This window comes from Magallana gigas, chromosome 4 (assembly GCF_963853765.1).
Source record: "Magallana gigas chromosome 4, xbMagGiga1.1, whole genome shotgun sequence".
In the NCBI taxonomy this organism is placed as follows: domain Eukaryota; kingdom Metazoa; phylum Mollusca; class Bivalvia; order Ostreida; family Ostreidae; genus Magallana; species Magallana gigas.
In genome coordinates, this window is record NC_088856.1 from 39,111,148 (window position 1) to 39,138,410 (window position 27,263).

Here is a 27,263-nt window from a genome sequence, read left to right on the forward strand (position 1 = left end):
AGGTTTGTACCGACTATTTCGGAATCGGAAGTTATCCCCATCTTGTATATTGACAATAATACATGTTAAAGCTTTTGGGGTTGTCTTCATTCATTTGCATATTTTAGCAAAAATATGAGCTTTAGATTTAATGAATAAAATTTCGGTCATACTATTGTCAGGTACATGAACATCCATCTGACTGCGCAAATTTCGAAAATAAAGTTACACTTTCAAATGAGCCTTCTTTTACACACGTTCAATTAAACACCATTAACACAATCATCAATTCAATTTCTCAAACCCACACACAACTTAAAACTTCAATAACAAATCGTTTAACGATCTCTGATTTATGAACAACTCAAAGATTTGATAATTTTCCATACCGTTAAAGACCTCTTGAAACATTGTTGGAATACGGTGAAGGGCGAACTGAGCGCAAGCGCAAACTTAAATGCGAATATTTGAAAGAATTATCAGTTCGTTGGTATTCTTGTTTTACAGTATCTTATTCACTGTAGGTAATGTGTTCGCCTTATTTCCATACCTTCTTAAGATATCAAACCTTTTTATATTGATTAAGAAACGTGCTATCATTATTAGAATAAATACCATAGCGTCGGGGAAATTAGCCGCAAATATAGGCATAAAAATTAAAACAGAGTTAATAAAATTACACGCTTTCCTGGTCTAAATAATTTTCCTTATTGTAATTCTTAATTATGCAAAATACATGTATTGACTGACTTGACTTATTGACTTATTCCTGTTCGCTCCTTGGGGAGCATAGGGCCGCAGATGTAATACATGTATTGGTCGGGGTCAATTTCCGCCAGTGCATGCAATTATCGCTTTTTATGTCCAATGTAAGTTTCATAGGTTAGAATAAACAATGAAGTATATGTAAATATATTAGAAACAATTTAATGTAACATGTAACAACGAAAAAAATTCCCAATTTTTTTGGTAAAAATACAATAGTCCAGTTCTGTGTACCTGTGTTCACAGGCGTGGTTGACAGTCGGTACCTTTACAAAAGCATGAGGAAATGACTTGTACGGGCTACCAGCTTTTTTATTCAATCCACGACGATGTTATTTTTGTAGTACATTAACGACATTTTACTTATTAAAATATACATGTATTTCAACACCAGGTGTATGTGAGCGCAATTAAAGCAAAGAGCACAAAAAGCGGAAGTTGAACGCGCTTGAGCGCACGGCAAATAATTCGCACGATGAGCGAATTGTGAGCTAAATCAAACATATGAGAGTAATTGCGTTTTAAGGATTGTAATTCAAACGGAGTTGATTATTTACATTGATACATTTATTATTTGATTTCTTCGATATTTTCCGTATGTATTAAGCACGAGTGTTATAAGGATTAAGCAGAATTTTTAAAGCATTGAACAACAACGTTTATAAGAAATAACACAAATAAATTAGATTTGCTTCAATTTTCCAGTGGCGTCGGAAACAAATTGAAAGGGGGACTTTACTTTTCATCAGAAGCAAAAATATTTTAACACGTTAAATTTAAAAGTATCCCCAAATCATTAAATTTCTAATCCGTGTATGTGGGGATGGGGGAGGGGGGGCGGGGGGGGGGGGGAGGTAGTTCAACTATCACAGCCATTTTCAATATCACTCTTAATTTCCTTATTTTCACCTCTATTCCTTACATGCTACCAAAACTGTGGGGGAGGCGAGCAGATTTGTGATACTTTAGCACCTCCCTGATGCTACGTGCCTGATAGTTATGTCAAACTTGGCAAAAAAAGTGTGTGTGTGGGGGGGGGGGGGGGGCTCCCCTCGGTTCCGACGCTTTTGCTTTCCTATGAGCTAGACAGTTAGATATGTTACAAAGGATATTATTGTTATAGTAAACATTTTCTCCTTTTAAATGAAAAGAAAGTTACGGGAAACTTAACACACAGTGTAATAAGAACTTGATACATGTATATCATGTATATCATGATCATCGATATCTTGTTTCAAAATATCATGAAGTATCGTTATTTTATTTCAAATTAAATGTGATACTCAGCCTTTAAAAAAACATCGTAAGAGTAAAACCCGTTAAATCATGTTGTTATTGTTTTCAATTTGACTTCAACGGCTACATAAACACCCCAAATATGCTAGTCTTTTACACACGTTCAACTGATCATCTATACATTCTCTCAACCACACACTAATTTGCATAAGCAAAATAAAAAGCTGATGCGATCCCCACTCGTAAAATAACTGTTGAACGCTAGATTAACACGTCGAAAGAAAATCGCAAAGATGCATACGCATTCCAAATTTGGTCAGATAAGTTATACAGAGGAATTAAATCCGTCTTTTGATGAAATCATACCAGTGTTAATGCGGTTGTGTTTGATGTCTCGTCTGGTCATTTGACAGAGTACACCACCAGGATACATTGTATATACATGTACATGTATGTATGTATGTATGTATGTATGATATACCTTGAAAACCTAGAAAACTAAAAAAAAAATTGCATGTAATCTTTACTTTTATAAAAAGATCATGTGGAAGATAATTGATACCTCTTGGAACCGATAAACATGTACATGTAAGGGCCCATTAATATTGCTTATTAAAATTCCTAGTTCAATTTAATTTTTAAAATAGTCCGTCCTCATTATGAAATTCCATCAACATACAAGAGCTGAAACATATACACCTACTTAATATTTAACAGGACATATTCAGACAGGATAATGCTCCAAACAATATGCAACCTTGATACATGTACTGCCGATTTGTTTCAGAGGTTGTGATATTTACCGCTACATGTGCCCCCTTCACTGGATATGTACATGTACGTTTGAGACCTACACATAAGGAACGCAATGCTAGTGGCATATACATTGCATATGAATCCAACAGTAATACCGCTTGAAATATTGAACCATCAAATCAAATATTGAATTTTGAGATTTAAAAAAAATGTCCGTTTTACATGTAGGATTCAATTGTCTTTTGAAAAAATTATGTTTGCGATATATCGAGAACCTTCTATTTTTTATATCCTATAAGAGAGGAGATACAAACTATTTTTCAATGCGAAATGTTGAATCCCCTTTGATTTTTAATTCTTAACGAAAAGAGTCTACGATATTAAGTATTTTCACCCCCTCTATTCCGTTCTGGGTTTTTTTGCGATAAAAGGAAGCTTGAATTTTTTATAAATTTGCTTCGTGTCATCTCTCAGTCTCTCACATCAAATCTGTCCTATACTATAGTCCATGTAAACTCAGAGAGTTTATCGTTAATCCACTAGTATCTTTTTGCAAAACATTAGTAAACTATTTGATTAGTGCCTCCTTTTTTTCAAATGCTTCCATGTACACCTCTCAACCTTTGCTTTGTATCCAGGACCACAGAGCAAACTACCTCCTATATATACACATGTATAGCAATAACAAAGATAGCAAGTATCATTTACATTTATTGAATCAATTGGTACATGTATATGAATTAATATTCGATCATGAACAAAAATAATTACAGAGGGGTGGTAGTCTGTAGGGTAAGTGTAAAATGCAAACTTATTAACGTAGAATAGTTATGTGCATAGGCACTGAACAACCCCCCCCCCTTCCGCTCAAGAAAATGAAATGGGATATACCGTATACATCTTTCTAGTACATAATTATGTAACGATACCCCACCTGTCAAAATATGCTGCAGTTTACAAAATGAATTAATACAACAGATTTTATGGTGCTTGAAATTATCAGCAAATGCACAAACATATACAAAATGCAATTGTATTTGTACATGTACATGGATGAGTACAAGTAAATCAGTGCACACAGAAACCCATCTACGGTATATATAATTCAAACAATATTGTTACTAGGTGTTTGTATTATGGCCCCAGGAGACTACAATATATATATATATATATATATATATATATATATATATATATATATATATATATATATATATATATATATATATATATATATATATATATATATATATAAGTAAAAGGAGTCAAAGAAAAAAAATCTGTTCATATGCCCTTTATGACAATAACTGTAAACAAAGAATGAAAAAATCATCTTTATGATACAGTGTACCATACACATGCTTTCAAGATCCAACCTAGATAAAGCAATACAGAATACCTATACACATATCAATTCTGATTATATCAATGTCATTACATCAGCTATATATGTATACTTTATTAAAAAAAGTCATATACATGTATTTATACATGTACATGCATATGCATTAAGAACAACTGAGATGAATTGAATATATCTAAACACTGTAATTTTTCCTTTACTATAGGATCATAAAATTCTAAACTGTCTGACTTATACTTGTTAAATAATGCTAAAATAGTATACTAGTTTATATTTGGCTATTGTGTTGACAAAGCTAATCAATCAAGTGTGTAAATTCAATCAGATTTAATATGTCTTCCCAGTCATCAAGAAGTCTTGTAAATTTTCTTCATAAAGATAATTTTAGTAATTAGGTAGGAGTCCTATACATGTAGCTTGGTGCTGACCCTGGACTGTGGCAAAACTGAGACAGTGGGCCACTGTCGCCTACCAACATTGTTGCTTAGAAAACCGGTACCTAGAACATAAAAAAATTACAAAAATCAATATTATAATCAATCAGTATTTCACAAACATATTGCATTATTTTACATGCATTTAATAGTTCTTAAAATGTTATTTTTATGTACTAAGTGGTACATGTACATGAAAGACAGTACACTTAAATTTGCTTTATAACATGTTATATATATACAAGTAAATATAAGACTATATGTATATACCAAGCTGCATACAAATCAGTACAGAACTGCCAACTTTTAGAATAGCTAGAGGTATAAGCAGCCTCTTTCATAAAAAAGCTGTACACTTGTACATGTAGTATTTACTCTACATCCGATGTAAATCAAGACTTAAGGTGGTATGGGACACTTTCATGTTGTGATGTACTTTTTATATAGTTTTTTCCCAAATTGCCACCTAACAGCATAGCGTAGTGGGCGGTTAGATGGTTAACTTTTTTAAAACATATATTTTGGTTAAATATCATAAAATTTGAAAATTCTAAACCGGTGAAAGTATTATAATTATATACTTTTAATACTGACAGATGTCCAATAACACCGTAAGGTGGTATGGGACACCTCCTTTAATCTGGCATATTTCTGATCAAAATGAACAATAAATTAAGTAAGATTCTTCCCCCCCGAAATTGTTATCTAACAGCATAGTGCAATTAGTTAGAGCATTAACTACTAACCTGTAAGTCATGAGTTCAAATCTTTCTGTGGCTTTTAAATTTTAAACATTTCCAAAATTTTAAAAAATTGTTTTCTGGTTAAATATTGTGAAATATTATTTATCATAAGGTTGTCATAAATTTTGTTGTGAATGAATAAGAATGCAGAGGCTATAGTTGACTGCTGTGGATTGTATGATACACTTTTTGTGCATTTCTACATGTGAAATCAATAAAAATCATGCATAATAAATATTGATAATATCACCAGTATCAACAACAGCGTCTGTGTAAAGGAAATCAGTGGTTTTATTATTGTCACAATATATTTCACTTAATAATGTATGATTCTATTATAAGTTTGTAACTATTAATACATTAAATCCATGAGAACTATCAAAAGGAATGCAGATCGTGACGTTTAAAAGTTAACTATGACATCATATCGTATGAAGTACATACAAGTGACTTCAGGTACGTAGCTCGCAGGTTTACTGCTTGTGAGAAAGCCTTCCCTAAAAATTTGTCTGCATGATCCATTGGTTTCATAATTTTTAATTTCTAAAATTTATCTAAGATTTGCCTGCATGGTTATAATGTTTCAAACACAGTGTCCGTGATAAAATCAAGCAATGTCATTTCAATGAAATATATAGTAAATTGCATATCTTAAACAGAAAACACATTTCAGAACTACGATTCAAACTTTTAAACGGTTTAGACAAACTTAATTTTTCTCAACCCAACAACAGAAGAGATAATGTTGAATCAATTCATAAACAATAATCAATATGTGTTCTCGGCCAATTTTTTGCAAAACAACTTCAAAGATTGAAAAGATTTCGCAAAACCCTATATTATCATCATAACGTAAGCCCGAAGTCATCATTTTCTTACGTCCGAGAACCAAAAAATAAAAATGAGTTGATTGACAAGACTAGCTTATTTACTCATCATCAGAACATATAAATACTAATTGGACATTACTATGATTTTATTGAATGCACATATGCAATTATATATGATGTAAGGTTGTGAAGAGAAGAACAAATCAACAATGGCTATTTTTCTTTTCATAATACTCCGAGTCAATAAATGCAAAATTAATTACCATACAACTCTTGTCATAATCAGTTTGTAATCGCATACATTAATTAGCTAAAGCCAAATAAATTTTAATAGAACCTCTAGTTAGATCAGTGGTTGAAAATACAGAAGTTATACTTGTAAAAGAAGCGAAGCTTATGCATACGATTCAATTTATTTTCTTGTCTATAAAATATGATTTTAAATAGAAGAGTTATACCTTATTAAACAAAATGTAACAATGTATGTCACCTCTTTAAATTGTTAGCATGTGATAATTATAAATGTTTATATGAACTACATGAAAGCTTTTTGAGATATTTCCTTTTATGTTTTTAAGGATCATTTGTCATTTAAAAAAAAAATGTATGGGTTTGCTATGACCGATTGATGGTCAACACTTTACGTTAAATTCTATTGTGACATCAGCAAACCCGAGAGCTACGTTAAATCCGGAAGCCTTAACATACCTGCGTTTATAGTCCCCTATCTGTTTTTGTACATGTCAGTCATATTCTCTCTCTCTTTCTCTCTCTCTCTCTCTCTCTCTCTCTCTCTCTCTCTCTTGGGAATTATGTTAGGAAGCAGTATTTCAAATTTTGGACAATATGTGGATTTCATAGCATTGATAATTAAACATACATGTACATACACAACTGATGTTAAACCAAGCTGTTCTGTGATTGGTTGAGCATTTAAGCTGATAACAATTTTTTATTTTAACAGGTTGTTTTCTTCTGTCAAATACTTATATTATACATGCAATGCTTATAGTTTGATTGCTCAAAATCATCAATTTATCATCAATCATTCAATAAATAATCACATTATAAAAAAGGTGCATGTGTTTATCAAAATTCAGCTTTGTATATTTTGCTAATACAGTTAAACTTCTGTATGTCAAACACTGATATTTCAAATACAATGGATATGTCGAAGTAATTTTTAAGTCCCAACCACTTTTTGAAGTATTTCACCCTCGATATCTCAAATACTCGGATATCTAGAACTATCTAAACAGTCCCATCTAGTTTGAGATAACGAAGTTTGACTGTTACAGTAATTAAATTTAATGCATTAATGTGATTAATTTTAAGAATAATTTAACAAAATGACATGTTTATTATTTTACTCTGAAAAGCTATTTTATCCATTTATGCATATTCCCTATCTTACTTTATTATCAATCTATTTTTTCCTCTCACTTCCAATTCAAATTGTTTATTTTGAAAAAAAAATCAATGTTGGGGACAGGTAGTGTACAAAAGATTGCCACATTTTAAATGAGTTTGAAAAAAAAATTATAGTTAAGATTAGTTTTGATTTTTAATTATTTTATATAAATACCAAATCTTAGAGTTCTTTTAAAATTTACAAAAGTACATGTCATAGCAAACAAAACTTGCAGGGTTCACTTGGGTGCACTCAAATAAGGCTGATCTAGCTGATAATCAAAGTACTGAAAGTACTGTTAGACGGTGGCGTCGTTTGAAAGTGGCAAATTACATGTAACAATGAATGATGTATGATAATTATTGTTGTCGAAAACCGCGGCCAGTATCGCATACATGTACTAATACTTAACGCTTACTCGCACAACTGGTCGTGAGTTTCCTATATGGATAATTCTGTGGAAATCGTAGCTGTGATCTCAATCCACACTTTACAAATGCTGTGTCTCTTGGTCGTGATCTTTTGGGGAAAACCCAAAGATTTATCACAGTAGCCTTTGTAGAGTAGAAGTTTGTATCTATATCTTTGTATCTATGTCAGTTGACATTAAACCCCCGTTTTCGGTAGTACTATGTATTTTGATTGCCCCAGAATGACTCTGAGTCATTAAATATGTGGGTTGCCACCACATATTGAATGAACAAATCAAATCCAAAGCGATTTCATCACAGTACGCCCAAATATTTGATTGTTCGAAGAAGGGGAATTTTGTTTTTTTTTCCCTTTTGACCTTTGGGTTGATCCCGCAAAGGGGAACAACTTTTGAAAAGTGTGGATTGGACTATTATGCTTTAAATATAGTGTCGATTTTTCAAGTGACGAGAACAAATAAAGCTTTGGTAAGATAAAATACTTTTTTACTAACTATTTGGGCATACGTATAGTATGTTAATTGTCCCTCTCGACAGCATTTTCCCTCCATTTCTTCACGGGGAAAAAGTTGCAGTCTTATGAACCATCACACTTGCTTCTGTCCTCATAGTCAGTTAATACATTTAGGTGTAAAGAAAACGGAATTGGTTTACAAAAACCTGTTTGATAATTAAAACTGGTATTGCTTTTGGAATGCACGTCATCATGAAACAGAAGAGTCAATCAATATTTTATCTTTCACTTTAGTGGATTATTTCCATTTGCTCACAACGAAAGTGAATGAAAATTTGAAAAAAAAAAATATCATACAATATTCAGTCGAAGCAGTTCCATTAATCAACGTTTGAAAATTTGCTCTATTGTATTTAGCTATAGATTTATTCAAATCATTTGAATGAATTCGGGAAAGTCACATGTATATTTTATCGCTTCTCAGTACACTTTAACACGCATAAATTACTTGCTACATTTAACTTTTCTAGTAAACTTAAAACAAATATTGAATAATTATACAAAATAAGATTTTAAAAACACCAAAACAAACAAAATTCAAGTTGAACGCACGTTTTTCTGACCGTACAGCTGTGTATGTAAAGAAGATGGGGTAAAAAGATGGCGCAACTGTCCATTTGGTTTAGTCGTAAAATACAATTTCAAATTTAGCATTTTTTCAATTAAATATATTTGATATGTTACAATACAAGTTTACAAAATGGTAATTTCTAACTAAATTCAGTTTGAAATATTTCAAAAATACGATAAGAAAAGAATAATAAATCTCTAAGTTTTGGTGTTATCGAACCCACAATCTAAAAACCCAAGTTCTATAAAGTTTCCTAATGTCTGGTGCTCTAACCACTAAGCCATTTCATTCACAACAAAGTGAGTTGTTTAAGTGCTATATGATACATTAGCCACGAATTTACGGACTTGTATTATTTTCTAAAACGTTCAATTGTTGAGCTACAAAATGACATTTTTGAACTAAAGTGGGTCATCTCTTCACATTTTTGTTGAGTAAAATCGGTTTAAATGCCTTTAAACCACATTTAGACTGTGACAAAAAATGTGGAGCTCAGACCCACTCTATGAAAATAAAGGCATTGAAGTTATAAAAATTACACTATTTGGAGGTTTTGACAAGCATACGCCAGTTTAAATCAATATATTGCAAGTATTTAAAATATTTAAAGGTTACAACCCGATGTTACGTTAAATATACATTGTTTTTAATTATTTTTTAAAAAGTATCAGATTTAATGATATTTTAATTTTGCCGAATCTAATCTTTCCTCATATGGGCATTTTACACGCCTTATTCACTCATCGTCTTTAATTTTATTCTTTGCATGTACTAGACAATAGATCTAGGGTTCGCAAATCCCGGCAATATTTTCGGAAAGCAATAGTTCTGTCGCTCAGCAGAATTCTACAGTCATCAATGAAGCACATTTTTTTGGCCTTCATGATCCATTATTTATCGCAAATATAGCATGGATGTATATGCTACGGCCGATGTAGCATTGCGTTAAGTGATGACACTTTATAACCGGTGTGTATCGCAACAAACTGGCGCATTTATATAGGCCCGCTTATTTGTAAATGCATGTTGACAAAATGCTAACACTTGGAAACAAATGTCGAAGAAAGTTCATAATAGAGTTGTACTCGCGAGTTAAAAATTATTTGAGAACAAACCGGGCGATGTTTACGTACATATGTAAATAATGTTATCTGTTAGTGAAAAAATGCCCCCAAATACAAAAAAAAAATTCTCTAGTACATTTAGCAGGGACGGGCGCATATGAATTAAAGTCAGTATTTGTACTTCGCTCATCAAATTGCGTTATTCAGTTCATTGTGAAAAAAAAATCGACAGAAACTGTTTAGTTAACAAAATTGTCATATCTTACATTACATTCACAATGTACATGTACCATAAATGTATATGGAATATTGCATGAGTTGAATCGATTGTTTTTTCCTCACAAAAAAGCTAGCGTTTGCTGCAAATTAGAGATACACAAGCTGACACGCCGTGAAATCCATAAGACGTTTTACAGCATATGTAAAAAAAAATCTGAACTGAAAATCTTTGAAACATCGTCAAATGTAGTTTATATACATGTAAAATGGCGACTCGATTTGCACGTGAATTTTACAATCCGACGTCGATTTAGCGTGTTTGAGAGAAAGTCAGCAGCAAGTAATGCGTCAACATCAGCAGTAAATATTGTCTGATGAATATTGAGGTGCCTGTAATAAAAATAATGTTTCTACAGACTGAGTGAGGTACAAAATAAGGTACATTGTAAATCACAGGTCAGTCCAAAATTAAACACATTTGCATCGTAAATTTAAAGTTTTCTGTGTGTTTGAAAACACGTCAGTGCACACTTGTAGACTGAAGGAAGTGTGCCATTGATCGGTTGAAGTTCAGTAAAATGTAATTTATGATATATTCATTGTCAGTATCTGTTGTGAATTCTTTGGAATAAGCTACAACAAAATAAATATACTGCCTCAACTAAAACTAATGCGTTGAAAATGACTGAATTTATCGATGAAGCATAATTGCTGAAATATAAAATGGCAAACCAGTTTAAATAATGTGTTTCTGACAATTGTTTACATCATAAAAAAACAAGAAGCAATTATTGGGAGATCTCTTGACCAATTATCGCAGTGATACAGTTTAAATGCAGTCCTGATAGAGAGTTAAACGTCACAACTGGCAGTTGATGCTTAAATTAAAATCAAACACAATTTCATACATTATTTAAATGTATGTTCAAAATAATTAGCAGCTATAATGCTTAAAATATCTGATAAGATGAAAATTAATTCTCATACTGAAATCGACACATAGATAAAACATTGCCTGTAACAGAGTTATCGTTCCTTATCCGCTAGGGTCCCCGTGAGAAATACTCTTCCGGTCAGGACCGTAGCAATAGACAGTGGCTATTTATAGCCACCGTCTAAAAATTAACAAGTACTTTATTAAAGTTTTTTTTTTGGGGGGGGGGCATCAAAAATATGAAAACTAATTAAAATGTTGCATGCTGAGTAATTCAAAATTCCTTAATCAGTCTGTTTGTAATTGAAATGCTAGATATAGGTAACTGGTTGAAAATTACTTTCAAAGTGTTTACATAAACCTGCTATACAAATTGAAATGCTTTGAAGCTCTCTGATTGGAAGCTAACGAGAGAGAGAGAGAGAGAGAGAGAGAGAGAGAGAGAGGGGGGGAGCCATTAATGGACAGACAGACATACAAACTCATGAGAGAGTAAGACTACATATTGCTTTACCGGTACTTACATATAATATATGTCTATTAATACTCTAATCAAAACTTTGTTTTAATCTATTTCTGGAAATTGACTTACCAGCTCAAGATAGGTTTAGTCCATTGATACACATATTCGCTTCTGTCCAGACTCTTAATTTTTATTCTGCATTAGACCTCTGGAGATAAATCCCATGAAAATCTCTATTCTTTGTCCAAGTATGTGGGTATTAAGATCCATCTTTGGGCAAATATCACATACTGATGAATCTGTTCAAATAAATAAATGGATACATGTCAACATTGAAACTTTTTCCCTTACCATTTAATTAAATTTTTAAAAAATTTTTTAAAAAAATAATTAAATTAAAACAGATTTTTTGTGTAATTCCTATTTCAAACATATTTGAAACATTAACTTCAAAATAAATGTGTAAGTAATTAACTTATATTGAAGTATTTTTCAGAATGTCTTATTTTGTAGTACCGGGTACCGGTATATGTACAGATTTTGAGGGTAGAATTCTAAAAATGTAAAATGCAGGTAAAGGTAATAAATGATTTATATGTCTTAGGGATGTTCATTTTACTCGGTTGGCTTAGTTGATTCATTGGAGCAATTAAGTCGAGCAATGGTTAAGTACTCGTATATTTATTTGAAACTGTGTGGGCTCTTTTCAAATCAAATAATGCTACTTATATAATAAGTAGACTCCGGCTCGTGCACTATCTATCAAACCCTGATTACTCTTTAGGCAAAGTATATACATGCACAACACAATACTTATATTGTTATTATTATGCCGACTGTTAAATGTACCGACGTGCTTTGCTATAAGTAGCTGTGACGTTTGAGTGTTGACTAGTCCCTAAAAATAATCACCGGAAAAGTAAGCGTTTGTTTTTTCAAATTAATCAATTGATTTGATTGTTTATTTAATCAACAAGTTGTTGTACAATTAATGTTTATTTAATCAACAAGTTGTTGTACAATTAAAAGTCAACAAAGGTTAATATGTTCTTTTCAAGAAATGAGAGCAGTTGACCTTAGTAAAAAAACTCGAAATGTTTAGCAGACGAAATCTCATTGCATTTTTTTCTTATACATTCATTATCAAGCGTCATCTAAAAAAGCGTTTTTGGGATCCCTATGTAGAATTTCTTTGACAAATGTTCAATCAATTTGTTCAAAAGTTTATCAGAAACTTTAACTATAAAATTACTGTCAATAATGAAGTGTTTTTAGAAAGATTAACAATTTTAATTGCTTGATGTCAGTCGTATATATCTACGTTTTATATATATAGACACCGTCCATTCATTATCGGCTAATATAGCGTGGCGGTGATGCGTTGGACTTCAAGCTGGAATGATTGCAGCGTTGTGTTTCGAAATCTGCTGTCGCGCTTGAAAGTTTTTCATTGAAAACATTTGTCGTGCTATGGAACGCCATAATGCACCTAAAGTTTAATGCTATATGGCAGCGATGGCGTTCAATACCGTACTCTATTTTGGAATAGTATGTTGACGCTGTATAAATCTTTTGTATACTAAGCGAAAATAAATGTCATATATATATAGCGACAAACTGACAGGAGGCGTAATATATGTCACATACAGTAACACCATGTAATAAACTCAAAAGCATTAATTATAAAAACTCTGCTTATTCGCAGATTCGCATCGGATGCATGATTTCAAATAAGTTGAAAAGTTATTGTTATGAAAATATTCATTAGCAAATGTCATAGCTCTTTATACCTTTTTCTAAATCTGATGCTTACACATAATTGAGGTCTGTCCATATCATCTTAGGCAAATCAAATGTTACCTGTTTCATGTTATGTCATTGTCCCATGCCAATCAAAGATTATAATTATTAAAAAAACAAATGCCTTGAGATGACATCTTCTCAAGTCAAGGATTTGTGATCCACTCTACTCCTTTTCACAAGGCAATGGTTTTTCATAAATCCTTGGCTTGCGAAGATGTGAGATGAATATACTGATATGATTAATACATTAATATACTAAAATGATTATACAATTATCTAATCCAATGCATAACTGATTTGGAGTGCTCCTTATTCTACTAGTACTGACTGATTTTATTTGACTGGAAGAGGGAAGATATTTGTTATGCTACGACATACTGGTATGTCAGTGACACTGCATGTTTAGATTTATTTCTCTGATATCGGCAAATACATGTATACTGGCGTGCAACCAGTTCTCATCGAGTATCATTTCTTGCCATTACATTATTGTGATGTCCTTTATCAACATATAAAATCATATACGAAAAATAACATCACAATGTACTGGCAAGAACTGGTTGCACGTCAGTAGAGTTTTTAAAAAATTTCACAAGTTATTTCTGTAAAGATAGTGAAAAGTATTATTTATTTATTTATTTATCAATTATATGTAAAGATGCATGAAATTATTTCCTAAATGTCCTAAAAGGTACATGTAAAATATATCACAACTTATAGGATCAGGATGAAAAATACTGAGCAGTATCTGCGACAGTGCTTGTTTTAATAATCAACAAAAGATGCATCTTTCCACAGATTGGATTTTCAAGAACACCTGCGTGTATAAACAAACTATTAACTGAATAAATTAAAGACTAAATTACATTGAATTATCGGGCCTAGCATGATTTACACGTATATTAAACATACAAAAGTAGCATCTTGTCAACATGGTCAAGATTACATAAGAATTATATCCTTTGAGTTCCACAACAAAGTGACAGCTTGTGGAGAAAATTCGAACAATTAACAATAACAGCTGTAGGCAATTTTGTCAACGTGTTGTACATTTATAAACACGAACGACCACCTTATAATAGGAATCATGTACTCACCACTGAAAAACAACTGTCTCAGACTCTTAATTTGATATATAATCTCCGAACACATGACTTCCTTCGAAAATATAGGTTTTACGGTGTCTTGACCAATGGCTGATTCGCCCCGGGTCATTTTGTCCTAACTATTTTGATGTATACTTACTTGTACATTATCGCGGTGGTATCAGTTTCGTGATGTGATTTATTCATATACGCTCAGAATTTCGTTTTACATCTTACCTTTTTCTAAGAGTGCATGGAAGAATTGTACATGTACACAGAGGCATAATATTATGTTAGTTATGTCTCTATTCAGAGCGAATATGATATTTATTCCATAAAATTAAACACTAGATGAGGAAAATAGCTTCTGTTCTCATATTTTGCAATTTTAGTGCTGTTTAGAAGTAAAGTTGAGATAAAACTTGGTATATCAGGCACGTAGCATCAGGGGGGGCCAGGGGGGGGCCCCACTTTTTCTCGCAGCAACAAATTTTTTAAAATTTACATATAAAAAAATGAATCATAATGGAGTTGGCCCCCCCACTTTTTTGAAAGTTAGTAAAAAATTGATATGAAAATAAGGAAATGAGTAGTCAAATTGAAGTTACAACCGATCTTAAGGATTGGGAGGGAACAAATTTTTGGTAGGGAAGTTTTTTTGGAAGTATAGTTGAGTCCCCCCCCCCCACGGATTAGGATTTTGAAGATTTTTGGAAAACTTTAAATTTCCTTTTTTTTCCTCTTTTTTTTTTTTTTTTTTTTTTTTTTGTTTGCTTGTCAAGATTTTTTGGATGGGTCTGGCCCCCCCACTTTCAAAAACAATGCTACGTGCCTGTATATTGTTACACAACATTGCATTTGATGTTTATAATTTATATACAAGTACAATGTATATGTGTATATATATCTATTTAAATTTTTTGTTCCGTTTTAAATTTTGTTTAATTTACAAAGTAAACTTGTAGTCAAACAACAAGAAAGTAAAACTTAGTATGACATGTCCAGATGTAGTTAATTACATGTAAATCTGGCATGTATGTACATGTGTTAGCATATATATCTATATGAATAAACCTACACATATCAATTTGACCGTGTTTACTATAACTTTGTTCTAGAGCTTCTTTAAAATTTTGTTTTTATATTAAAGCAATACAGCTTCTGCCTTCTTCAAAAATATGATTAATGAAATGCTAAAATTTAAATTCTTATCATTATTTGTGTTTTAACAACAACAACTTCAGCCCCACCCCACTCCCAAAAAAAAAATACTATTTACTATATGAACTACATTATTCAAAGATAAAGCTGATGAATTGTAATGAATGACGTGGAGATACATGTACAAATTTGGTGTTACATGTTTCCACAGCATGTATATGATTTATAATCAGCGAGACTTAGAGTCAGAGTGAGTGAATCCATTGCTTCAAAATGATTATATTAAATAACAACATTGTCTTGTTTGTATCTGTCTCATGTTTATATCATTGTTTATTTTTCATATTCTATAATTGTCTGATCTTTGAACACGTTCACCAAAACTTCTTTTGACCAATAAACAAGCACATTGTATTGTAACAAAAATAGTTAGTAGCAAATTCACAAGGGACGAAAGCACCCGTTACCTATTTTGAAAGTACTCTATCGATTTTCATCCATTGTTTAAAAAAATATCTACATTGCTCATTTTCTTCAAGAACTAGACATATAGTAAAGCGGTGTTCATAAAAGAAAACACAAATGCAAAATAGAATAATTATTACATTACTTCAATAGAATGGTTTTGCTGTATAGTCTGACCAGGCAAAATCACCGTACACTTACACTTTATATTGAAGCATAGTTTTACGAGAATAATCCTGTAACTCATTGTTAAAACATACCTAGTATATATTTTCCTAATTTAATTTTTTCTCCTTACTTTCAGACCGTAGAAAGTTTCCATTGGAAACCGAAGAAGTTAATCATATGCATATAAACAAATGAGTCTAGATCTAGTGTTATACATGTATTTATATATATATTTTTATCTTTCGCCTTGGTCTTATATAATTCCCATTTTTTTCAATGTTTATATATCTAAATGTAGATAATTATTAACATCGTCTAAATAAACAAACACGATATAATGAAAGCACATTATCGATATTACAATATAAGTAAAGTCGTTGTTTTAAGCAAGTGGGAATAAATGATGAAGATTTTAGTACAAAAGTTATCTATTATAAATGTTTTACAATGTAAATATTTTGTTAATAGATAGAATCTATCCAGCTCGTAGTTTAGAAAAGGAAATGCATTCGTGATTTGTTGTTAAAACGACTTTAGAAGCGATACACGTGTATCATTAATTGATTTCTTAAAGCCATCATTCGAAACTAAATCATAGAATTCAAAAACTTACCTTTAAACAGCACTGTGACATCAAATATTCAAGGAAGAGGTCACTTGTAAGTCACAACATATTTCACTTCCGCCATTACAAACAACATCCGATATGACATTTGCGCATGCGCAGATTTTTCTGTGTAAAGGGGGAAAATGGAGCATAAAATTTCACACACACTGTGTAAAAAAAATTAGGAAATTGGTGTCAAAGAAACACTCATATTTTTTTTATTTTTTCTGATGAAATTTAGTGAGAGGAACACGAAAATGACGTTATTTCAACTGAACACCTGAGTTCGGGTGTCCATTTGATTTTCAGGTGATAAGTTGATTGGTGTGTAAACTTGGTATTCGGCCAACTTCACAGGGCTTACAAACACACACACACATACACACATACACACATACACACATACACACACACATACACACATACACACATACATACATACATACATACATACATACATACTTCTTCTTTAATAGCACTTGCATTGTAATATCGGTGTTGTACATAAATAAAAGAATATACAGTTTGTCACTTTTCGTCAGTTAGTAAGGCTTTAGCATAGATAAGTACTTTTGAACAGCGTTTCGCCATGCAAATTCTCTTTATAGAGGATAGCGAGTACATTTATAAATCACAAATTTTTAAACTAATTTAAAAAAAAAGTTACTCTTAAAATTGTGTATATAGATAGCATATCTTAACAAACACATCTAGATTAGCATTTATCAAGACTACCATGGAATGTGTGTTCTAAATGCACCCATTTCCTTTCTTTGAATAGATATATAAATACATGATCATTGAATGACGAAGAAAAACATAACACACTAGCATGCTGAAATCAAACCTTGGAAAGTTGAGCTGAAAGTACTAAATCAAAGTTGGAATCTATTTGAAATTGTGTTATATAGAGATGTATATCTGGCACAGATGTTAGATGAACGAACTTGTGCGTTTCAAAACAATCAATATCATAACACATGCAAGCGAAGAGAGAATAAAACTTTTTGAAATATAAACCTGATAGATTTAAACATAAGGGACGCATTTCATTGCACGAAAGATGTAAAATGAATGCAACAGCTGCATAAATAGCTATACATTTTTATACCAAAAAATCTCAGGATCTGAAATGATTTACTTACTCTAGCTTGATATCCCAAATGAAGGGAGCTGATAATGTACCACATGCAATCGAGTCTGTAGTACAAATGTTTTGAAAAAATCGAGTTCAGTTTTTGAAAGTTATGGAATTTTCAATTTATCATTATACAGTTTGGCTATTTTTTTTCGATTTGTAAGGCTACAGCATAAATAAGTAATTTTGAATAGCGTTTCGCCATGCAAATTCTCTTTATAGAAGATAGCGAGTACATTTATAAATCACAAATAATTAACTTAATTTTAAAAAAAAGTTCCTCTTAAAATTATTTGTATAGATAAATTATAATGCTGGTGATGACCATTGGGTAGATTCATTTGTTGATGTTTCGTATACTGCATAGCGATACCGAACACTTCCGAAAACACGAAATGCGGGGTGTTTGAAACACAAAATGTCTCTACAAATCAATTAGCTGATGAGAATGAAAACCGTATAATAGCAGAGACATAAATAATATTTATTGTTATTTATGTTTCTGATGATAGTCAGGGAATTAAAACTCAGGGAGGAGTAAAAATATTATTTATTTTTGCAATGATTGAACATCACATTGTGTAATCAGATGCAAATATTTAAGCACACTCGATCTTACAGAGTTTTTTTTAATTAATGAACAAGGATTAACATATCAAATCTTCAGAACTACTACGCTACAAAGTGCAAGATGACAGAACTGCGACTTTCCCTCCTCAATCAAGATTTGTTTTAGCATTCTAATATTCCATGGCTAGAGTTGTGAACATTTACTCCAATATTAAGTTTAAAATTAGTTATGATTGTAATTTTAGCTTTGACCTTTAAATCTTTAAAGTTCAGGGGCTTAGCTTACTATCTATCTATCTATCTCTCACTTTCTCTATCTATCTATCTATCTATCTATCTATCCATCTATCTATCTATCTATCTATCTATCTATCTATCTATCTATCTATCTATTTATCTATCTATCTATCTATCTTTCTATCTGTCTGTCTATCTATCTACCTATATATATAAATATATAAATTGTAAGAATACGTCAAATATTTAAAATGGTTATATTTATCTATTTTATACCTTGGTGCAGGACAGTTGCTATAATTAGAGTTGCAAGAATTTCAGTTCCCAATAGCATTGTGGTGAACACAAACATCACAATTCTAAAATTTAAAAAAAACAAAAAAACATTCAGTAACATAAAGTTAAAAATTCATCTGATTGATACATTAACAAATATCAACTAGATTAGCAATTCTCATGACTACCATGGAATTTGTTATCCAAGGCACCGATTTCCTTTCTTTAAATAGATATTAAATACATGATCATCGAATGACTAAGAAAAACATAAGACACTAGCATGCTGAAATCAAACCTTGAAAAGTTCAGCTGAAAGTACTAAATCAAAGTTAGAATCTATTTGAAATTGTGTTATATAGAGATGTATATCTGGCACAGATGTTAGATGCACGAACTTGTGTGGGGTTTGTAAATTAAAAATCAATATCATAACACATGCAAGCGAAGAGAGAAAAAACTTTTGGAAATATAAACCTTATAGATTTAAACAAGGGATGCATTTCATTCCACGAAAGATGTAAAATGAATGCAACAGCTGCATAAAAAGCTATACACGTTTACACCAAAAAAGCTCAGAATATTGAAATCATTTACTAGCTTTAGATCTGTCATGGATATTCCCTTTATCAGACTATGACACTATTATTTTGTTTGTGCGTGATTTCGTTTCATTTGAAATAATTGAGAGAGAAAGGCAGAGATACAGTCGGAAACACTGACGGACAGACATATAGGATTCAAATGAATACTAAAAGAAACGAATTAAACTACTTCAAATACAATATGACTGTCTCTCTATTTTGCATTATACCTCACACATACATGTAATTTTGACTATATTAGTTAAAATTATAATTATGTTTTAAAGCAAATTTTAAACAGTGTTTTACAAACAGTCAACTTGCACATGAATGTAAAACTCAAATGTAGCGTTTAATTCATGGACAACTCATGGCTAATTAACCAAATGTTGAATAAGTATGGTGTTTGATCGCACCCGTCGAACTCTTTTGACGAAATGTGTGGTGATGTTTAAATTTGAATAAACAATAACAAATACCATTGTAAAGACAAAAACTTTTATTATTTTATTCACATTTTTCTAGAAAGAAGATATCCAGAAAAATTGTTGTTATTTCAATAAACGTTCCATCAAGCTATGTATAAGAAATCAAATTATTTCTTGATAAGGATCAAAGTAATTGCGAACTATTGTCTTGTTCAACCAGACGCTCGGCTGTCTCCGTAAATCAGTAACTAGAAGAGAGTGTCTCTGCTTGTCAGAGATTTATTAAGACAGCTAGCTGAGCGTCTGGTTGAATGAGACTATATAATGCACTCTGGCGTAGGAATTATTCCTTAAATCTTAGGCTTATGTTAATAAATAAGCTGTTTAATCGCATCCAAACAAAAATTGTAACTTTAAAGAAAAGACTTTAAAATTTATTGTTTGATTTTTATTTTTCCAGAAATAAGTTAAAATTCAAAGATGTATATGTAGACAAGCGTTGTAATGCATTATCCATTCTTTGTTCCCCTTCAATGCCAGTACCAGAAAAATAACTCCCATACAGAACGACTCGAATATGAATTCATTATATTTTTGCCGTTTTTCACAATCACGACTGATACATGTACTACATATAGTATATCGTAGCCCAGAATGTAAGAGAAAACTTATAGAGTTCCTTTTTAACGTTTCCATTATTAGTTAATAGCACTCTGTCATGTTTTATGATTTGATTGTCGCCTACAATTGTATACTTGGAAAAGGACCGCACTGTCACAATAAGAATTGCTTTATTTTTCATTTAAATGTAAAAATTGCTTCCTCTATGTAGCCTCTAAAAGTTTTGCTAAGAATGCATGTTATATATCTTTGAGGAACCGATAAAAACTCGATTGTATTGGTCAGATTCTTTCCGCTGTTTTCTATTAGTTAAACAGCTGTATTAGCTGGGTACACTAACGATAAATAGACACAGTTGAACATTAATTTTGGTACCCTTTCTTCTACTAAGGGTACTTGAATTTAAGTACATTGTAGTTTAGATGTAGTATTTTAAGTACATTGAATCCTTGTCATACAAGTAAATAATCAAAATATGTTAGTATGGGTTTTTTTTCACTTTGTGTTGCTATTCTTTTATTAAAGATTTGATGTTATTAGTTTTTTATCATTATTTTTATTCTTTAAAAATGTTCGTATCTTTATCATTCGTAAATCAAAAATAATGCAATGGTTACAGACGATGACACCACTATAGCCAGTTTCAGGAGTTCCATAACCCCATCGCTATGTCCCATCCATTGACATTTTGACCAAAGTGACACTGTTTATTTGCATTTTTCTTTGCTTTGTAAATAATAATGTATAGATAAGTTTTTATCATGTACAATGTACATATATGTTTAGTAAATAAGTTCAGAAGTGTATAAATATATAGTGACAATCTGTACACGCTTATGCAATGCCAGAGCTGAGGGATTTTTCAGAACAGTTCATCTTTCCAAAATATCGACAACCCCCTATATTTGAATCATATTTGAATCATGTAAACCCCGCCTAAAAAAGGAGTTGACCAATCAAAAAATTTTCACACAGGCGGAATGAATTGTTTATGCTTGACGCAGCTGACGGAATTGACGCTATCTAAAAAATCCGTTCTAATAATAACATAGATAGAAATCGTTTGAAAAAATGTTCTTTGAAAAATAACAATGGTATAAACAGAAATGGTTTACAAATAAAAATTTGAGTATAAATTAAAAACAATAAGGTTTATTTATAAACACTAATCTTGCTCATTATTTGAAATGATGTGAAATAAGCGATGTACATGTGTTTTATTGCATCAATATTTAACATACGGTAAGAGTTAAATTAAAAAAAAGAACAAATGTGCAATATTTAAGACTCTTTACAGTTTGTATTATATATTTCCAGAAATAAGGTATCCAGAAAACATGTTATAATTCCCATGAATATGTCGCCCACTGTAAAAACGTCGAATCCAAACTTTGTCTCCTTTCACTAAAGCCAATGCAGCTGAAATTGTCGCTGTATCCCATGCAGAACGACTCGAATAAGCATTCATCATCTTTTGGCCATTTTAACCATCTCGACTGATACATCATTACCATTTACAGCCATGACAGTGCAGGAAAACACATAAAGTCCTTTTAGGGGGGCAGTGAAGTGTCCGCACCACTTGTCGTATCCGTTTCCAATATTGGTCAGCACTCTGTCATATTTAATGGCTTGATTGTCGCCTAGCTAGGTATCCTTTGAAAGGACTGCACTAAACCCTATCGCAGGAATTAATGATCCTTTAAAAAGGGAAAATGTTATTCTATTAACAAAAGAAAGAAAAAGTTAGTTTCTTTTTCTTTTTATGAAAGAGCGTCACAAGACGGCAATTTGAATGGTTAATGAAATTGTTTCAACTTTCGGCTTGGTAGACTGAAGATCTCGAATTTAAATACGCCTTTTGTTCATATCTACTGAATCACATTTTAAGAAAATCATATATTTTTTTTTCACCAAAATTGCTTATTTTGCCTATTTCGTTTTTATGTTTCTTATGCATCATGCTTTCCATCTTAATCAGTTGTATAATGAGCCACTTTAACAAATTATCCACTGAATTCTCTAAACATTTGTATATTTTAGAATCTTATTGAAATTGAATTTTGGTGACACAGTTTGCAACGTTTTGCCAAATAGTTTTCCTATTCAACAAATGTAGGAAAAACCATAATTACATGTATATTACTAATAAGATATCAGGGAGGGTTTATTATATCGAAAAAAATGAAGACATACATATATATTCAGGAAGATATCTTGAGAGTATGACAGTCTATAGAACGTGTATGACTTAAGGAAGTTTCTCAAAGCTCTCTTAAATTTAAGACCTGCAAAACCTTTAGGACAGCATGCATATGAGTAGTGCTAAGATAAGTTCGGGGTGTTTCCGTATTGAGCATGCTCTCTCTCTCTTTCTCTCTCTTTTTCTCTCTCTCTCTCTCTTTCTCTTCTTTTCAACCTATAATACTTAAATACAGGCAAATGCAAAATATAATGTGCCTAGGCAATATCGATAGTCAAAGGTTCAGGTCGGTGGCACTACTAATCCTTACAATCATAAAACTACGTTTGAAGAAGAATAATCGCCGCCATCGTATATAAAATGGTGTCCAAATTAAAAACCCGTGCGACTAAAAAAAATACTTCAGTGAGAGTTTTCCATTATAGACAAATACATGCATGAAATTCAAATGTATACAGACAAAGATAATTACAGTAAAACTTGTGTAGTACGAACACGGATATTGCGAATTCACGGATATAGCGAAGTCATCTTGGATCCCCAGCTATCTAAATTTAATGAATTTCTTATATGGTTAAAACGAATTACGGATATAACGAAGTAATTTCTTAGGTCCCAGTGACTTCGTTATAACCGAGTTTTGCTGTATGTTGTATAACCAAAACGTATTTGCTTATTTTTTTATCCAGTTTTCCTCAATATAATATAAATCTAAGTACACGGAAAGTAAATATTGATGCTTCTTTTACAAGAATATGTAAACTGAAATGAAAATAATTAAGGATATATATGAAGAGTGAAATCTAAGTTTCAGATGCATATCGTAATTATAGCAATTACGTTTATCTTTTATATCTTTCATACTCGGGGACATCCGATACTTTCAATATTTCTTTACTTGTAAATATATATTCAAAGCGTCATTTCATTTCATTTAAAACAGATATACAATACCTTGATGCAGGAGAGTTGCCATAAGCATTAAAGTTGCAATAGTATCAGTTTTCTGTAGCATGGTATACATAAACGTCACAAATCTAAAATCTAAAACATCAGGTTAAATGTAGTGAATTTTAGAGGACATATGAATATTATGATTGATATAAGACAAACCAGCATTTGTATCATGTACCATTGAGTTAGCCATTTGCAAATTTTCGGGCGTTTCCGGCACACCTCGGCAGAGCTCGTGTTTTTCCGAGCTATGTCGGAGAAGCCTGAGACGTTTCTATTGCAAGTTGTATTTCATTTTTTTTCAAATAAAAGAATGAAACACGGTTATTGGAATAAGAACAAAAAGATAAAACATTGGACACAAGCATGTAAAAAAATCAAACGTTGGAAGGTTGAGCTGAAAATTATATAACAAGATGGTCCGTGGGAAATGATGTTATATAGATACGCGTCCTTGTCCTGGATTTATAAATTTACAGAACAATTGATATTTAAATACAAGCGATCAAAGAATAAAGTTATTAATTTGAAATATTAAACTTGTAGGTTGAAACAAGATATTATTATAATATATTTCATTGCACGAAAGATGTAAAATGCATGTAGCAGCTGCTCAATTATTTGTACATTTAGTGTTACATGTATTTTAAGTGTTTTTGTTTTATTTGTTTTACATCAAAATGGACTACAACTTTAAAATGAATTATACTATATAGGCCTAATTTTATATGTGACATTTATCAAATAGAGAGGGTGTTAGAACAAAATAAAGTTCACTCATCCACAGCGCGCATCTTCAAGGATTCCCCATATTTCAATTTATAAGAAGGGTAGGCAGCTTAACGATACATGTAAATTGACTTGATATGAAGGATTCTGAGACATATTATACCGACAATAAAATGATATAAAAGTGAAAACTCAAAACAATTCAATAATATACTTCCATTGCATCAATGAATGAAGTTTAATGATTCATTTATGTGACATGAAATAGCACTATAGTATTGTTTTGAACAAATGCATTTTTAACAACGCTCTGTCTATGATTTTGTTGGCTAAAAATAAGGTAATTAGATTCACTGTTAAAATTATCATTAATGGCGACTATTGCATGTTGTTATTATCAAAAACGCAGGCTTTGAACAAGACATGTTGACATATATGTCGTCAATCCGTGACACACATATTCAAAGAGCGAGGACGTGTTTGTGTATTTACTTTACACAACTAATATCCAACGCCACATACTTGTGACAGGGGAAGAGAACTCAGAAGAAACTCAATAGTCCTTCTTTGGTCATGGTTTTGCATCCTGATATTCTCGTGTCAGATGGAAATTATATAAATCATTCAGAAAAAATTATCTGTTACGGTTTTTGCGACAATCGTACAATACTTAGACGGAGTTAATTCTTCCACTCTCTCTTATACCTTTTGTTGGAGACGACATTTCCATAGCAATATCTATACATAACAAATTCTTGCAAGCACTCATCAGAGATGACACCGTTGAAGTTATTGAATACGAACTGTTATACCTTTCAAAACTAACCAATGACTTGCAGCTTCATATTGAAAGAGACCATCAAGGCAAATGAAGAGGACACTGGCATTAAATAATGAATCAGAAAACAAACTCTCCATTCATGGACATAAGAGGGGATTAGAGGATTAGTAAACAGGGCGTATCAAGTTTGTCTAATAAAGTCGTATTCATAAATACACCAACTAGATCCTAATTTAATTGGAGCCAAACTTCAAAGTTGTCACTTTTGTCGAGATCCTACATGTACCTGCTCTGAATTAGGTTTGATGAATCCCATGTAACTACCTGGTATTGTAGATGTAGAACTCGGTCCAGAGTTGAAGGGTTGTGTATCTGTACTTTGGTACTTTGCATGTTGCATTTTGGTCAACCATTTGCCCATGATTTTTCAGACTGGAATCAATATCTACCGGACGCAAAGAATTTTCCGCTAACAGAGGAACTTGACGAAATTGACTCTAGTCAGCTAAGGAGACGGACATGTTTAAGAATAGAATTTAACTGTGGAGTTTTTGAATTGATTCTTCTCGCATGAAAATGAATGATGTAATAATCCTAAATGAACAAATCAGTGAATTATCGTATAATATTTTATAAAATTTGTCACCAGCTGCTCAGTTTACCATTGCTTTTTGTTTAATTGATATTATTTCTGGTCAGTGCAATAAGGTCAAGGAGTAGGCGAAAGGGGATAGTTGGAAAATAACCACTCTATGGCCTATGATTTTTGTCTAATATTGAGTTTCAGCTGAATTGTTTACCAAAATCCACATGCATGTTAAGTATAATCAGACAAAACAAATTTTCTGTTTTCCAGAGATTTTCTAGCAATTTTTACGGATAATAAAAATAGCCCAAAATTCTGAAAAGTTAAAAATGAGGAAGAAAAGGTGTGTTCGTGTATTATACAAGATCGGTTTGATTACATTCATGAACATTTTTTTTCTTCAAATTGTTGATGTTGGTCCAAATTCAGCTATCATATTATCTCTTTATAATTAACAATTTGATATAAGCGTGGTTTACAATATGTCTAAAGATAAGTCAACGCTAAAAACATTTCGTGAAACAGTTATGGCAAATTTTATGAACATCCTATGTTATAATACATGCATATTTCAGGTACCTATGTTACGAAACATCTGGGGAAATTTTGTAAAACGGACCACATGACACAGATGAGAGAGAGAGAGAGAGAGAGAGAGAGAGAGAGAGAGAGAGAGAGAGAGAGAGAGTAAATCACAGAATTAGCAAATGGCAAGAAAGGTAATTGATCATGGTATTGCTCATTTAATTTTGTAAAAGTAATTGAATGTTTAATTGTTATAATAATTATACATGTAATTAGTACAATCAAATACTGGAAATTGTTGATAACTTGATTAGTTTGATAATGATTTCCTTATTCCAAATTTATTGAAATTCAATGAGGCAGGAACAATGGCCAAATGCTGTGACATAGACTATGCCACCGGTAGTAAAAAAAACGCCCCATCGCTACAAAAAAATGAACTTTAGATAAAAATAATAAGGTAATCAGGAAAAGCTTAATGAGTGATCAAATATTGACCACTGTCAGATACATAACAGATGTGCATCATAGGCAAAAACATTATCTACAAATATCAAACTGACTGGTTATATAAATGCAAATAAGTCAAAAGCAATAATATACTCAATGCAGCCATCACAATTTGTGAC

At 31.7% G+C, this 27,263-nt stretch overlaps 2 long non-coding RNA genes across 3 annotated transcripts; both read right to left on the bottom strand.

The window, feature by feature from the left end:
* Window positions 1-3,430: 3,430 nt before the first annotated feature.
* On the bottom strand, window positions 3,431-17,355 carry LOC136274774 (uncharacterized). Of its 2 annotated transcripts, none has more exons than XR_010713195.1 (3): window positions 17,009-17,355; window positions 11,843-12,012; window positions 3,431-4,598 (listed from the first exon to the last, which is right to left on the bottom strand). It is a non-coding gene; the product is annotated as an uncharacterized lncRNA (long non-coding RNA). The 2 variants fall into 2 exon arrangements; XR_010713194.1 differs by lacking the exon at window positions 17,009-17,355 and adding an exon at window positions 14,614-14,984.
* Window positions 17,356-22,109: 4,754 nt separating this feature from the next.
* On the bottom strand, window positions 22,110-24,474 carry LOC136274404 (uncharacterized). The gene is made up of 3 exons (XR_010712722.1): window positions 24,397-24,474; window positions 24,014-24,103; window positions 22,110-22,556 (listed from the first exon to the last, which is right to left on the bottom strand). It is a non-coding gene; the product is annotated as an uncharacterized lncRNA (long non-coding RNA).
* Between the last annotated feature and the right edge of the window lie 2,789 nt (window positions 24,475-27,263).